This window comes from Macaca fascicularis, chromosome 9, assembly GCF_037993035.2.
Source record: "Macaca fascicularis isolate 582-1 chromosome 9, T2T-MFA8v1.1".
Lineage (NCBI taxonomy): Eukaryota > Metazoa > Chordata > Mammalia > Primates > Cercopithecidae > Macaca > Macaca fascicularis.
Genome location: NC_088383.1, coordinates 40,012,428 through 40,028,316, shown reverse-complemented (window position 1 = coordinate 40,028,316; position 15,889 = coordinate 40,012,428).

Genomic DNA, 15,889 nt, shown 5'->3' with positions numbered 1-15,889 from the left:
GGAAGCCTTTCGCTAAGACAGTTCTTGTGGAATTGGCAAAGTGATATTGGGAAGCCCAGAGAGGGCTATGTTGAAAAAGGAAATATCCTCAGATGAAATCTGGAACGAAGTTTTCTAAAAAACTGCTTAGTGTTCTGTTAATTCATCTCACAGAGTTACATGTGTATTTCATGGATCTCTTTGCTAACCTTATTTCTGTGGAATCTGAGAACAGATATTTCGGATCCCTTGGAAGACTATAGGGCCAAAGGAAATATCCTCCGATAACAAAGAGAAAGAAGCTTTCTGAGAAACTTCTTTGGGTTCCGTGAAATCATCTCACAGAGTTACTGCTTTCCCCTCAAGAAGCCTTTCGCTAAGACAGTTCTTGTGGAATTGGCAAAGTGATATTTGGAAGCCCAGAGAGGGCTATGGTGAAAAAGGAAATATCCTCAGATGAAATCTGGAAAGAAGCTTTCTGAAAAACTGCTTGGTGTTCTGTTAATTCATCTCACAGAGTTACAAGTGTATTTCGTGGATCTCTTTGCTAGCCTTATTTCTGTGGAATCTGAGACCTGATATTTCGTATCCCTTTGAAGACTATAGGGCAAAAGGAAATATCCTCCGATAACAAAGAGAAAGAAGCTTTCTGAGAAACTTCTTTGTGCTCTGCGAAATCATCTCACAGAGTTACAGCTTTCCCCTCAAGAGGCCTTTCGCTAAGACAGTTCTTGTGGAATTGGCAAAGTGATATTTGGAAGCCCATAGAGGGCTAGGGTGAAAAAGGAAATATCCTCAGATGACATCTGGAAAGAAGCTTTCTGAGAAACTGCTTAGTGTTCTGTTAATTCATCTCACAGAGTTACATGTGTATTTCGTGGATCTCTTTGCTAGCCTTGTTTCTGTGGAATCTGAGAATAGATATTTCGGATCCCTTTGAAGACTATAGAGCCATAGGAAATATCCTCCGATAACAAAGAGAAAGAAGCTTTCTGAGAAACTTCTTTGTGTTCTGTGAAATCATCTCACAGATTTACAGATTTCCCCTCATGAAGCCTTTGGCTAAGACAGTTCTTGTGGAATTGGCAAAGTGATATTTGGAAGCCCATAGAGGGCTATGGTGAAAAAGGAAATATCCTCAGATGAAATCTGGAAAGAAGCTTTCTGAGAAACTGCTTAGTGTTCTGTTAATTCATCTCACAGAGTTACATGTGTATTTCGTGGATCTCTTTGCTAGCCCTATTTCTGTGGAATCTGAGAACAGATACTTCGGATCCCTTGGAAGACTATGGGGACAAAGGAAATATCCTCCGATAAAAAAGAGAAAGAAGCTTTCTGAGAGACTTCTTTGTGTTCTGTGAAATCATCTCACAGAGTTACAGCTTTCCCCTCAAGAAGCCTTTCGCTAAGACAGTTCTTGTGGAATTGGCAAAGTGATATTTGGAAGCCCATGGAGGGCTATGGTGAAAAAGGAAATATCCTCAGATGAAATCTGGAAAGAAGCTTTCTGAGAAACTGCTTAGTGTTCTGTTAATTCATCTCACAGAGTTACATGTGTATTTCGTGCATCTCTTTTCTAGCCTTATTTCTGTGGAATCTGAGAACAGATATTTCGGATCCCTTTGAAGAATATAGGGCCAAAGGAAATATCCTCCGATAACAAAGAGAAAGAAGCTTTCTGAGAAACTTCTTTGTGTTCCTTGAAATCATCTCACAGAGTTAAAGCTTTCCCCTCAAGAAGCCTATCGCTAAGACAGTTCTTGTGGAATTGGCAAAGTGATATTTGGAAGCCCATAGTGGGCTATGGTGAAAAAGGAAATCTCCTCAGATGAAATCTGGAAACAAACTTTCTGAAAAACTGCTTAGTGTTCTGTTAATTCATCTCACAGAGTTACATGTGTAATTCGTGGATCTCTCTGCTAGCCTTATTTCTGTGGAATCTGAGAACGGATAATTCGGATCCCATTGAAGACTATAGGGCAAAAGGAAATATCCTCCGATAACAAAGAGAAAGAAGCTTTCTGAGAAACTTCTTTGTGCTCTGCGAAATCATCTCACAGAGTTACAGCTTTCCCCTTCAAGAAGCCTTTCGCTAAGACAGTTCTTGTGGAATTGGCAAAGTGATATTTGGAAGCCCATAGAGGGCTATGGTGAAAAAGGAAATATCCTCAGATGAAATCCGGAAAGAAGCTTTCTGAGAAACTGCTTAGTGTTCTGTTAATTCATCTCACAGAGTTACATGTGTATTTCGTGGATCTCTTTGCTAGCCTTATTTCTGTGGAATCTGAGAACAGATATTTCGGATCCCTTTGAAGACTATAGGGCCAAAGGAAATATCCTCCAATAACAAAGAGAAGGAAGCTTTCTGAGAAACTTCTTCGTGTTCTATGAAATCATCTCACAGAGTCACAGCTATCCCCTCAAGAAGCCTTTCGCTAAGACAGTTCTTGTGGAATTGGCAAAGTGATATTTGGAAACCCATAGACGGCTATGGTGAAAAAGGAAATATCCTCAGATGATATGGAAAGAAGCTTTCTGAGAAACTGCTTAGTGTTCTGTTAATTCATCTCACAGAGTAACATGTGTATTTCGTGGATCTCTTTGCTAGCCTTATTTCTGTGGAATCTGAGAAAAGATATTTCGGATCCCTTTGAAGACTATAGGGCCAAAGGAATATCCTCCGAATAGAAAGAGAAAGAAGCTCTCTGAGAAACTTCTTTGTGTTCTGTGAAATCATCTCACAGAGATACAGCTTTCCCCTTAAGAAGCCTTTCGCTTAGACAGTTCTTGTGGAATTGGCAAAGGGATATTTGGAAGCCCATAGAGGGCTATGTTGAAAAAGGAAATATCCTCAGATGAAATCTTGAAAGAAGCTTTCTGAGAAACTGCTTTGTGTTTTCTTAATTAATCTCACAGATTACATGTGTATTTCGTGCATCTCTTTGCTAGCCTTATTTCTTTGGAATCTGAGAACAGATATTTCGGATCCCTTTGAAGACTATAGGGCCAAGGGAAATATCCTCCGATAAAAAAGACAAAGAAGCTTTCTGAGAGACTTCTTTGTGTTCTGTGAAATCATCTCACAGAGTTACAGCTTTCCCCTCAGGAAGCCTTTCGCTAAGAGAGTCCTTGTGGAATTGGCAAAGTGATATTTGGAAGCCCAGAGAGGGCTATGGTGAAAAAGGAAATATCCTCAGATGAAATCTGGAACGAAGTTTTCTAAAAAACTGCTTGGTGTTCTGTTAATTCATCTCACAGAGTTACATGTGTATTTCATGGATCTCTTTGCTAACCTTATTTCTGTGGAATCTGAGAACAGATATTTCGGATCCCTTTGAAGACTATAGGGCCAAAGGAAATATCCTCCGATAACAAAGAGAAGGAATCTTTCTGAGAAAATTCTTTGTGTTCTGTGAAATCATCTCACAGAGTTACAGCTTTCCCCTCAAGAAGCCTATCTCTAAGACAGTTCTTGTGGAATTGGCAAAGTGATATTTGGAAGCCCATAGAGGGGTATGGTGAAAAAGGAAATCTCCTCAGATGAAGTCTGGAAACAAACTTTCTGAAAACTGCTTAGTGTTCTGTTAATTCATCTCACAGAGTTACATCTGTATTTCGTGGATCTCTTTGCTCGCCTTATTGCTGTGGAATCTGAGAACAGATATTTCGGATCCCATTGAAGACTATAGGGCCAAAGGAAATATCCTCCGATAACAAAGAGAAAGAAGCTTTCTGAGAAACTTCTTTGTGTTCCATGAAATAATCTCACAGAGTTACAGCTTTCCTCTCAAGAAGCCTTTCGCTAAGACAGTTCTTGTGGAATTGGCAAAGTGATATTTGGAAGCCCCTGGACGGCTATGGTGAAAAAGGATATATCCTCAGATGAAATCTGGAAAGAAGCTTTCTGAGAAACTGCTTAGTGTTCTGTTAATTCATCTCACAGAGTTACCTGTGTATTTCGTGGATCTCTTTGCTAGCCTTATTTCTGTGGAATCTGAGACCTGATATTTCGTATCCCATGGAACACTATAGGGCAAAAGGAAATATCCTCCGATAACAAAGAGAAAGAAACTTTCTGAGAAACTTCTTTGTGCTCTGCGAAATCATCTCACAGAGTTACAGCTTTCCCCTCAAGAAGCCTTTCGCTAAGACAGTTCTTGTGGAATTGGCAAAGTGATATTTGGAAGCCCATAGAGGGCTATGGTGAAAAAGGAAATATCCTCAGATGACATCTGGAAAGAAGCTTTCTGAGAAACTGCTTAGTGTTCTGTTAATTCATCTCACAGAGTTACATCTGTATTTCGTGGATCTCTTTGCTAGCCTTATTTCTGTGGAATCTGAGAACAGATATTTCGGATCCCATTGAAAAATATAGGGCCAAAGGAAATATCCTCCGATAACAATGTAAAAAAGCTTTCTGAGAAACTGCTTTGTGTTCTGTGAAATCATCTCACAGAGTTACAGCTTTCCCCTCAAGAAGCCTTTCGCTAAGACAGTTCTTGTGGAATTCGCAAAGTGATATTTGGAAGCCCATAGACGGATATGGTGAAAAAGGAAATATCCTCAGATGAAATCTGGAAAGAAGCTTTCTGAGAAACTGCTTAGTGTTCTGTTAATTCATCTCACAGAGTTACATGTGTATTTCTTGGATCTCTTTGCTAGCCTTATTTCTGTGGAATCTGAGAACAGATATTTCGGATCCCTTTGACGACTATAGGGCCAAAGGAAATATCCTCCGATAACAATGTAAAGAAGCTTTATGAGAAACTCCTTTGTGTTCTGTGAAATCATCTCACAGAGTTACAGCTTTTCCCTCAAGTAGCCTTTCGCTAAGACAGTTCTTGTGGAATTGGCAAAGTGATATTTGGAAGCCCTTAGAGGGCTATGGTGAAAAAGGAAATCTCCTCAGATGAAACCTGGAAAGAAGCTTTCTGAGAAACTGCTTAGTGTTCTGTTAATTCATCTCACAGAGTTACATGTGTATTTCGTGCATCTCTTTGCTAGCCTTATTTCTGTGGAATCTGAGAACAGATATTTCGGATTCCTTAGAAGACTATGGGGCCAAAGGAAATATCCTCCGATAACAAAGAGAAAGAAGCTTTCTGAGAAACTTCTTTGTGTTCTGTGAAATCATCTCACAGCGTTACAGCTTTCCCCTCAAGAAGCCGTTCGCTTAGACAGTTCTTGTGGAATTGGCAAAGTGATATTTGGAAGCCAATAGAGGGCCATGGTGAAAAAGGAAATATCCTCAGATGAAATCTGGAAAGAAGCTTTATGAGAAACTGCTTAGTGTCCTGTTAATTCTTCTCACAGAGTTACATGTGTATTTCGTGGATCTCTTTGCTAGCCTTATTTCTGTGGAATCTGAGAACAGATATTTCGGATCCCTTTGAAGACCATAGGGCCAAAGGAAATATCCTCCGATAACAAAGAGAAAGAACCTTTCTGAGAAACTGCTTTGTGTTCTGTGAAATCATCTCACAGAGTTACAGCTTTCCCCTCAAGAAGCCTTTCGCTAAGACAGTTCTTCTGGAATTGGCAAAGTGATATTTGGAAGCCCATAGAGGGCTATGGTGAGAAAGGACATCTCCTCAGATGAAATCTGGAAAGAAGCTTTCTGAGAATCTGCTTAGTGTTCTGTTAATTCTTCTCACAGAGTTACATATGTATGTCGTGGATCTCTTTACTAGCCTTATTTCTGTGGAATCTGAGAAGAGATATTTCGGATCCCTTTGAAGACTATAGAGCCAAAGGAAATATCCTCCGATAACAATGTAAAGAAGCTTTATGACAAACTCCTTTGTGTTCTGTGAAATCATCTCACAGAGTTACAGCTTTTCCCTCAAGTAGCCTTTCGCTAAGACAGTTCTTGTCGAATTGGCAAAGTGATATTTGGAAGCCCTTAGACGGCTATGGTGAAAAAGGAAATCTCCTCAGATGAAATCTGGAAAGAAGCTTTCTGAGAAACTGCTCAGTGTTCTGTTAATTCACCTCACAGAGTTACATGTGTATTTCGTGGATCTCTTTGCTAGCCTTATTTCTGTGGAATCTGAGAACAGATATTTCGGATCCCTTTGAAGACCATAGGGCCAAAGGAAATATCCTCCGATAACAAAGAGAAAGAACTTTTCTGAGAAACTTCTTTGTGTTCTGTGAAATCATCTCACAGAGATACAGCTTTCCCCTCAAGAAGCCTTTCGCTAAGACAGTTCTTGTGGAATTGGCAAAGTGATATTTGGAAGCCAAAAGAGGGCTATGGTGAAAAAGGAAATATCCTCAGATGAAATCTGGAAAGAAGCTTTCTGAGAAACTGCTTAGTGTTCTGTTAATTCATCTCACAGAGTTACATGTGTATTTCGTGGATCTCTTTGCTAGCCTTATTTCTGTGGAATCTGAGAACAGATATTTCGGATACCTTTGAAGACTACAGGGCCAAAGGAAATATCCTCCGATAACAATGTAAAGAAGCTTTCTGAGAAACTCCTTTGTGTTCTGTGAAATCAACTCACAGAGTTACAGCTTTCCCCTCAAGAATCCTTTCGCTAAGACAGTTCTTGTGGAATTGGCAAAGTGATATTTGGAAGCCCATAGACGGCAATGGTGAAAAAGGAAATATCCTAAGATGAAATCTGGAAAGAAGCTTTCTGAGAAACTGCTTAGGGTTCTGTTAATTCATCTCACAGAGTTACATGTGTATTTCGTGGATCTCTTTGCTAGCCTTATTTCTGTGGAATCTGAGAACCGATATTTCGGATACTTTGGCGACTATAGGGCCAAAGGAAATATCCTCCGATAACAAAGAGAAAGAACCTTACTGAGAAACTTCTTTGTGTTCTGTGAAATCATCTCACAGAGATACAGCTTTCCCCTCAAGAAGCCTTTCGCTAAGACAGTTCTTGTGGAATTGGCCAAGTGATATTTGGAAGCCAAAAGAGGGCCATGGTGAAAAAGGAAATATCCTCAGATGAAATCTGGAATGAAGCTTTCTGAGAAACTGCTTAGTGTTATGTTAATTCATCTCACAGAGTTACATGTGTATTTCGTGGATCTCTTTGCTAGCCTTATTTCTGTGGAATCTGAGAACAGATATTTCGGATCCCATTGAAGAATATAGGGCCAAAGGAAATATCCTCCGATAACAATGTAAAAAAGCTTTCTGAGAAACTCCTTTGTGTTCTGTGAAATCATCTCACAGAGTTACAGCTTTCCCCTCAAGAAGCCTTTCGCTAAGACAGTTCTTGTGGAATTCGCAAAGTGATATTTGGAAGCCCATAGATGGATATGGTGAAAAAGGAAATATCCTCAGATGAAATCTGGAAAGAAGCTTTCTGAGAAACTGCTTAGTGTTCTGTTAATTCATCTCACAGAGTTACATGTGTATTTCTTGGATCTCTTTGCTAGCCTTATTTCTGTGGAATCTGAGAACAGATATTTCGGATCCCTTTGACGACTATAGGGCCAAAGGAAATATCCTCCGATAACAATGTAAAGAAGCTTTATGAGAAACTCCTTTGTGTTCTGTGAAATCATCTCACAGAGTTACAGCTTTTCCCTCAAGTAGCCTTTCGCTAAGACAGTTCTTGTCGAATTGGCAAAGTGATATTTGGAAGCCCTTAGAGGGCTATGGTGAAAAAGGAAATCTCCTCAGATGAAATCTGGAAAGAAGCTTTCTGAGAAACTGCTTAGTGTTCTGTTAATTCATCTCACAGAGTTACATGTGTATTTCGTGCATCTCTTTGCTAGCCTTATTTCTGTGGAATCTGAGAACAGATATTTCGGATTCCTTTGAAGACTATGGGGCCAAAGGAAATATCCTCCGATAACAAAGAGAAAGAAGCTTTCTGAGAAACTTCTTTGTGTTCTGTGAAATCATCTCACAGCGTTACAGCTTTCCCCTCAAGAAGCCGTTCGCTTAGACAGTTCTTGTGGAATTGGCAAAGTGATATTTGGAAGCCAATAGAGGGCCATGGTGAAAAAGGAAATATCCTCAGATGAAATCTGGAAAGAAGCTTTATGAGAAACTGCTTAGTGTCCTGTTAATTCTTCTCACAGAGTTACATGTGTATTTCGTGGATCTCTTTGCTAGCCTTATTTCTGTGGAATCTGAGAACAGATATTTCGGATAGCTTTGAAGACCATAGGGCCAAAGGAAATATCCTCCGATAACAAAGAGAAAGAACCTTTCTGAGAAACTGCTTTGTGTTCTGTGAAATCATCTCACAGAGATACAGCTTTCCCCTCAAGAAGCCTTTCGCTAAGACAGTTCTTGTGGAATTGGCAAAGTGATATTTGGAAGCCAAAAGTGGGCCATGGTGAAAAAGGAAATATCCTCAGATGAAATCTGGAATGAAGCTTTCTGAGAAACTGCTTAGTGTTCTGTTAATTCATCTCACAGAGTTACATGTGTATTTCGTGGATCTCTTTGCTAGCCTTATTTCTGTGGAATCTGAGAACAGATATTTCGGATCCCATTGAAGACTATAGGGCCAAAGGAAATATCCTCCGATAGCAATGTAAAGAAGCTTTCTGAGAAACTCCTTTGTGTTCTGTGAAATCATCTCACAGAGTTACAACTTTCCCCTCATGAAGTCTTTCGCTAAGACAGTTCTTGTGGAATTGGCAAAGTGATATTTGACAGCCCATAGACGGCTATGGTGAAAAAGGAAATATCCTCAGATGAAATCTGGAAAGAAGCTTATGAGAAACTACTTGGTGTTCTGTTGATTCATCTCACAGAGTTACATGTGTATTTCGTGGATCTCTTTGCTGGCCTTATTTCTGTGGAATCTGAGAACAGACATTTCGGATCCCTTTGACGACTATGGGGCCAAAGGAAATATCCTCCGATAACAATGTAAAGAAGCTTTCTGAGAAACTCCTTTGTGTTCTGTGAAATCATCTCACAGAGTTACAGCTTTCCCTTCAAGAAGCCTTTCGCTAAGACAGTTCTTGTGGAATTGGCAAAGTGATATTGGGAAGCCTATAGACGGCAATGGTGAAAAAGGACATCTCCTCAGTTGAAATCTGGAAAGAAGCTTTCTGAGAAACTGCTTAGTGTTCTGTTAATTCATCTCACAGAGTTACATGTGTATTTCGTGGATCTCTCTGCTAGTCTTATTCCTGTGGAATCTGAGAACAGATATTTCGGATCCCTTTGACAACTATAGGGCCAATGGAAATATCCTCCGATAACAAAGAGAAAGAAGCTTTCTGAGAAACTTCTTTGTGTTCTGTGAAATCATCTCACAGAGTTACAGTTTTCCCCTCAAGAAGCCTTTCGCTAAGACAGTTCTTGTGGAATTGGCAAGGTGATATTTGGAAGCCCTTAGAGGGCTATGCTGAAAAAGGAAATCTCCTCAGATGAAATCTGGAAAGAAGCTTTCTGAGAAACTGCTTAGTGTTCTGTTAATTCATCTCACAGAGTTACATGTGTATTTCGTGGATCTCTTTGCTAGCCTTATTTCTGTGGAATCTGAGAACAGATATTTCGGATCCCTTTGAAGAGCATAGGGCCAAAGGAATTATCCTCCGATAACAAAGAGAAAGAAGCTTTCTGAGAAACTTCTTTGTGTTCTGTGAAATCATCTCAGAGAGTTACAACTTTCCCCTCAAGAAGCCGTTCACTAAGACAGTTCTTGTGGAATTGGCAAAGTGATATTTGGAAGCCAATAGTTGGCCATGGTGAAAAAGGAAATATCCTCAGATGAAATCTGGAAAGAAGCTTTCTGAGAAACTGCTTAGTGTTCTGTTAATTCATCTCACAGAGTTACACGTGTGTTTCGTGGATCTCTTTGCTAGCCTTATTTCTGTGGAATCTGAGAAGAGATATTTCGGATCCCATTGAAGACTGTAGGGCCAAAGGAAATATCCTCCGATAACAAAGAGAAAGAAGCTTTCTGAGTAACTTCTTTGTGTTCTGTGAAATCATCTCAGAGTTACAGCTTTCCCCGCAAGAAGCCTTTCGCTAAGAGAGTTCTTGTGGAATTGGCAAAGTGATATTTTGAAGCCCATAGAGGGCTATGCTGAAAAAGGAAATCTCCTCAGATGAAATCTGGAAAGAAGCTTTCTGAGAAACTGCTTAGTGTTCTGTTAATTCATCTCACAGAGTTACATCTGTATTTCGTGGATCTCTTTGCTAGCCTTATTTCTGTGGAATCTGAGAACAGATATTTCGGATCCCTTTGAAGACTATAGGGCCAAAGGAAATATCCTCCGAAAACAAAGAGAAAGAAGCTTTCTGAGAAACTTCTTTGTGTTCTGTGAAATCATCTCACAGAGTTACAGCTTTCCCCTTAAGAAGCCTTTCGCTAAGACAGTTCTTGAGGAATTGGCAAAGTGATATTTGGAATCCCATAGAGGGCTATGGTGAAAAAGGAAATCTCCTCAGATGAAACGTGGAAAGAAGCTTTCTGAGAAACTGCTTAGTGTTCTGCAAATTCATCTCACAGTGTTACATCTGTATTTCGTGGATCTCTTTGCTAGCCTTATTTCTGTGGAATCTGAGAACAGATATTTCGGATCCCTTTGAAGACTATAGGGCCAAAGGAAATATCCTCCGATAACAAAGAGAAAGAAGCTTTCTGAGAAACTTCTTTGTGTTCTGTGAAATCATCTCACAGAGTTACAGCTTTCCCCTCAATATGTTTTTCGCTAAGACAGTTCCTGTGGAATTGGAAAAGTGATATTTGGATGCCCATAGATGGCTATGGTGAAAAAGGAAATCCCCGCAGATGAAATCTGGAAAGAAGCTTTCGGAGAAACTGCTTAGTGTTTTCTTAATTAATCTCACAGAGTTACATGTGTATTTCGTGCATCTCTTTGCTAGCCTTATTTCTTTGGAATCTGAGAACAGATATTTCGGATCCCTTTGAAGACTATAGCGCCAAAGGAAATATCCTCCGATAAAAAAGAGAAAGAAGCTTTCTGAGAAACTTCTTTGTGCTCTGCGAAATCATCTCACAGAGTTATAGCTTTCCCCTCAAGAAGCCTTTCGCTAAGACAGTTCTTGTGGAATTGGCAAAGTGATATTTGGAAGCCCATAGAGGGCTATGGTGAAAAAGGAAATATCCTCAGATGAAATCTGGAAAGAAGCTTTCTAAAAAACTACTTAGTGATCTGTTAATTCATCTCACAGAGTTACATGTGTATTTCGTGGGTCTCTTTGCTAGCCTTGTTTCTGTGGAATCTGAAAACAGATATTTCGGATCCCTTTGAAGACTATAGCGCCAAAGGAAATATCCTCCCATAAAAAAGAGAAAGAAGCTTTCTGAGAGACTTCTTTGTGTTCTGTGAAATCATCTCACAGAGTTACAGCTTTCCCCTCAAGAAGCCTTTCGCTAAGACAGTTCTTGTGGAATTGGCAAAGTGATATTTGGAAGCCAATGGAGGGCTATGGTGAAAAAGAAAATATCCTCAGATGAAATCTGGAAAGAAGCTTTCTGAGAAACTGCTTAGTGTTCTGTTAGTTCATCTCACAGAGTTACATGTGTATTTCGTGGATCTCTTTGCTAGCCTTATTTCTCTGGAATCTGAGAACAGATATTTCGGATCCCTTTGAAGAATATAGGGCCAAAGGAAATATCCTCCGATAACAAAGAGAAAGAAGCTTTCTGAGAAACTTCTTTGTGTTCTGTGAAATCATCTCACAGATTTACAGCTTTCCCCTCAAGAAGCCTTTCGCTAAGACAGTTCTTGTGGAATTGGCAAAGTGATATTTCGAAGCCCATAGAGGGCTATGGTGAAAAAGGAAATCTCCTCAGATGAAATCTGGAAAGAAGCTTTCTGAGAAACTGCTTAGTGTTCTGTTCATTCACCTCACAGAGTTACATCTGTATTTCGTGCATCTCTTTGCTGGCTTTATTTCTGTGGAATCTCAGAACAGATATTTCGGATCCCTTTGAAGACCAAAGGGCCAAGTAAATATCCTCCGATAACACACAGAAAGAAGCTTTCTGAGAAACTTCTTTGTGTTCTGTGAAATCATCTCACAGAGTTACAGCTTTGCCCTCAAGAAGACATTCGCTAAAACAGTTCTTGAGGAATTGGCAAAGTGATATTTGGAAGCCCATAGAGGGCTACGGTGAAAAAGGAAATATCCTCAGATGAAATCTGGAAAGAAGCTTTCTGAGAAACTGCTTAGTGTTCTGTTAATTCATCTCACAGAGTAACATGTGTATTTCGTGGATCTCTTTGCTAGCCTTATTTCTGTGGAATCTGAGAAGAGATATTTCGGATCCCTTTGAAGACTATAGGGCCAAAGGAATATCCTCCGATAAGAAAGAGAAAGAAGCTTTCTGAGAAACTTCTTTGTGTTCTGTGAAATCATCTCACAGAGATACAGCTTTCCCCTTAAGAAGCCTTTCGCTAAGACAGTTCTTGTGGAATTGGCAAAGTGATATTTGGAAGCCCAGAGAGGGCTATGGTGAAAAAGGAAATATCCTCAGATGAAATCTGGAAAGAAGCTTTCTGAGAAACTGCTTAGTGTTCTGTTAATTCATCTCACTGAGTTACATGTGTATTGCGTGGATCTCTTTGCTAGCCTTATTTCTGTGGAATCTGAGAACAGATATTTCGGATCCCTTTGAAGACTATAGGGCCAAAGGAAATATCCGCTGATAACAAAGAGAAAGAAGTTTTCTGAGAAACTTCTTTGTGCTCTGAGAAATCATCTCACAGAGTTACAGCTTTCCCCTTCAAGAAGCCTTTCGCTAAGACAGTTCTTGTGGAATTGGCAAAGTGATATTTGGAAGCCCATTGAGGGCTATGGTGAAAACGGAAATATCCTCAGATGAAATCTGGAAAGAAGCTTTCTGAGAAACTGCTTAGTGTTCTGTTAATTCATCTCACAGAGTTACATGTGTATTTCGTGGATCTCTTTGCTAGCCTTATTTCTGTGGAATCTGAGAACAGTCATTTCGGATCCCTTTGAAGACTATAGGGCCAAAGGAAATATTCTCCAATAACAAAGAGAAAGAAGCTTTCTGAGAAACTTCTTTGTGTTCTGTGAAATTATCTCACAGATTTACAGCTTTCCCCTCAAAAGCCTTTCGCTAAGACAGTTCTTGTGTAATTGGCAAAGTGATATTTGGAAGCCCATAGAGGGCTATGGTGAAAAAGGAAATATCCTCAGATTAAATCTGGAAAGAAGCTTTCTGAGAAACTGCTTAGTGTTCTGTTAATTCATCTCACAGAGTTACATTTGTCTTTCGTGGATCTCTTTGCTAGCCCTATTTCTGTGGAATCTGAGAACAGATATTTCGAATCCCTTGGAAGACTATGGGGCCAATGGAAATATCCTCTGATAAAAAAGAGAAAGAAGCTTTCTGAGAGACTTCTTTGTGTTCTGTGAAATCATCTCACCGAGTTACAGCTTTCCCCTCAATATGTTTTTCGCTAAGACAGTTCCTGTGGAATTGGAAAAGTGATATTTGGATGCCCATAGATGGCTATGGTGAAAAAGGAAATCCCCTCAGATGAAATCTGGAAAGAAGCTTTCGGAGAAACTGCTTAGTGTTCTGTTAATTCATGTCACAGAGTTACATGTGTATTTCGTGGATCTCTTTGCTAGCCTTATTTCTGTGGAATCTGAGAACAGATATTTCGGATCCCTTTGAAGACTATAGGGCCAAAGGAAATATCCTCCAATAACAAAGAGAAGGAAGCTTTCTGAGAAACTTCTTTGTGTTCTGTGAAATCATCTCACAGAGTTACAGCTTTCCCCTTAAGAAGCCTTTCGCTTAGACAGTTCTTGTGGAATTGGCAAAGTGATATTTGGAAGCCCATAGAGGGCTATGGTGAAAAAGGAAATATCCTCTGATGAAATCTTGAAAGAAGCTTTCTGAGAAACTGCTTAGTGTTTTCTTAATTAATCTCACAGAGTTACATGTGTATTTCGTGCATCTCTTTGCTAGCCTTATTTCTTTGGAATCTGAGAACAGATATTTCGGATCCCTTTGAAGACTATAGGGCCAAAGGAAATATCCTCCGATAAAAAAGAGAAAGAAGCTTTCTGAGAGACTTCTTTGTGTTCTGTGCAATCATCTCACAGAGTTACAGCTTTCCCCTCAGGAATCCTTTCGCTAAGACAGTCCTTGTGGAATTGGCAAAGTGATATTTGGAAGCCCAGAGAGGGCTTTGGTGAAAAAGGAAATATCCTCAGATGAAATCAGGAAAGAAGTTTTCTAAAAAACTGCTTGGTGTTCTGTTAATTCATCTCACAGAGTTACATGTGTATTTCATGGATCTCTTTGCTAACCTTATTTCTGTGGAATCTGAGAACAGATATTTCGGATCCCTTTGAAGACTATAGGGCCAAAGGAAATATCCTCCGATAACAAAGAGAAAGAATCTTTCTGAGAAACTTCTTTGTGTTCTGTGAAATCATCTCACAGAGTTACAGCTTTCCCCCCAAGAAGCCTATCGCTAAGACAGTTCTTGTGGAATTGGCAAAGTGATATTTGGAAGCCCATAGAGGGGTATGGTGAAAAAGGAAATCTCCTCAGATGAAATCTGGAAAAAAACCTTCTGAAAACTGCTTAGTGTTCTGTTAATTCATCTCACAGAGTTACATCTGTATATCGTGGATCTCTTTGGTAGCCTTATTGCTGTGGAATCTGAGAACAGATATTTCGGATCCCATTGAAGACTATTGGGCCAAAGGAAATATCCTCCGATAACAAAGAGAAAGAAGCTTTCTGAGAAACTGCTTAGTGTTCTGTTAATTCATCTCACAGAGTTACATGTGCATTTCGTGGATCTCTTTGCTAGCCTTATTTCTGTGGAATCTGAGAACAGATATTTCGGATCCCATTGAAGACTGTAGGGCCAAAGGAAGTATCCTCCGATAACAAAGAGAAAGAAGCTTTCTGAGTAACTTCTTTGTGTTCTGTTGAATCATCTCAGAGTTACAGCTTTCCCCTCAAGAAGCCTTTCGCTAAGACAGTTCTTGTGGAATTGGCAAAGTGATATTTTGAAGCCCATAGAGGGCTATGCTGAAAAAGGAAATCTCCTCGGATGACATCTGGAAAGAAGCTTTCTGAGAAACTGCTTAGTGTTCTGTTAATTCAACTCACAGAGTTACATCTGTATTTCGTGGATCTCTTTGCTAGCCTTATTTCTGTGGAGTCTGAGAACAGATATTTCGGATCCCTTTGAAGACTATAGGGCTAAAGGAAATATCCTCCGAAAACAAATAGGAAGAAGCTTTCTGAGAAACTTCTTTGTGTTCTGTGAAATCATCTCACAGAGTTGCAGCTTTCCCCTTAAGAAGCCTTTCGCTAAGACAGTTCTTGTGGAATTGGCAAAGTGATATTTGGAAGCCCATAGAGGGCTATGGTGAAAAAGGAAATCTCCTCAGATGAAATCTGGAAAGAAGCTTTCTGAGAAACTGCTTAGTGTTCTGTTAATTCATCTCACAGAGTTACATGTGCATTTCGTGGATCTCTCTGCTAGCCTTATTTGTGTGGAATCTGAGAACTGATATTTCGGATCCCATTGAAGACTATAGGGCAAAAGGAAATATCCTCCGATAACAAAGAGAAAGAAGCTTTCTGAGAAACTTCTTTGTGCTCTGTGAAATCATCTCAGAGTTACAGCTTTCCCCTCAAGAAGCCTTTCGCTAAGACAGTTCTTGTGGAATTGGCAAAGTGATATTTTGAAGCCCTTAGAGGGCTATGATGAAAAAGGAAATCTCCTCAGATGAAATCCGGAAAGAAGCTTTCTGAGAAACTGCTGAGTGTTCTGTTAATTCATCTCACAGAGTTACATCTGTCTTTCGTGGATCTCTTTGCTAGCCTTATTTCTGTGGAATCTGAGAACAGATATTTCGGATCCCTTTGAAGACTATAGGGCCAAAGGAAATATCTTCCGAAAACAAAGAGAAAGAAGCTTTCTGAGAAACTTCTTTGTGTTC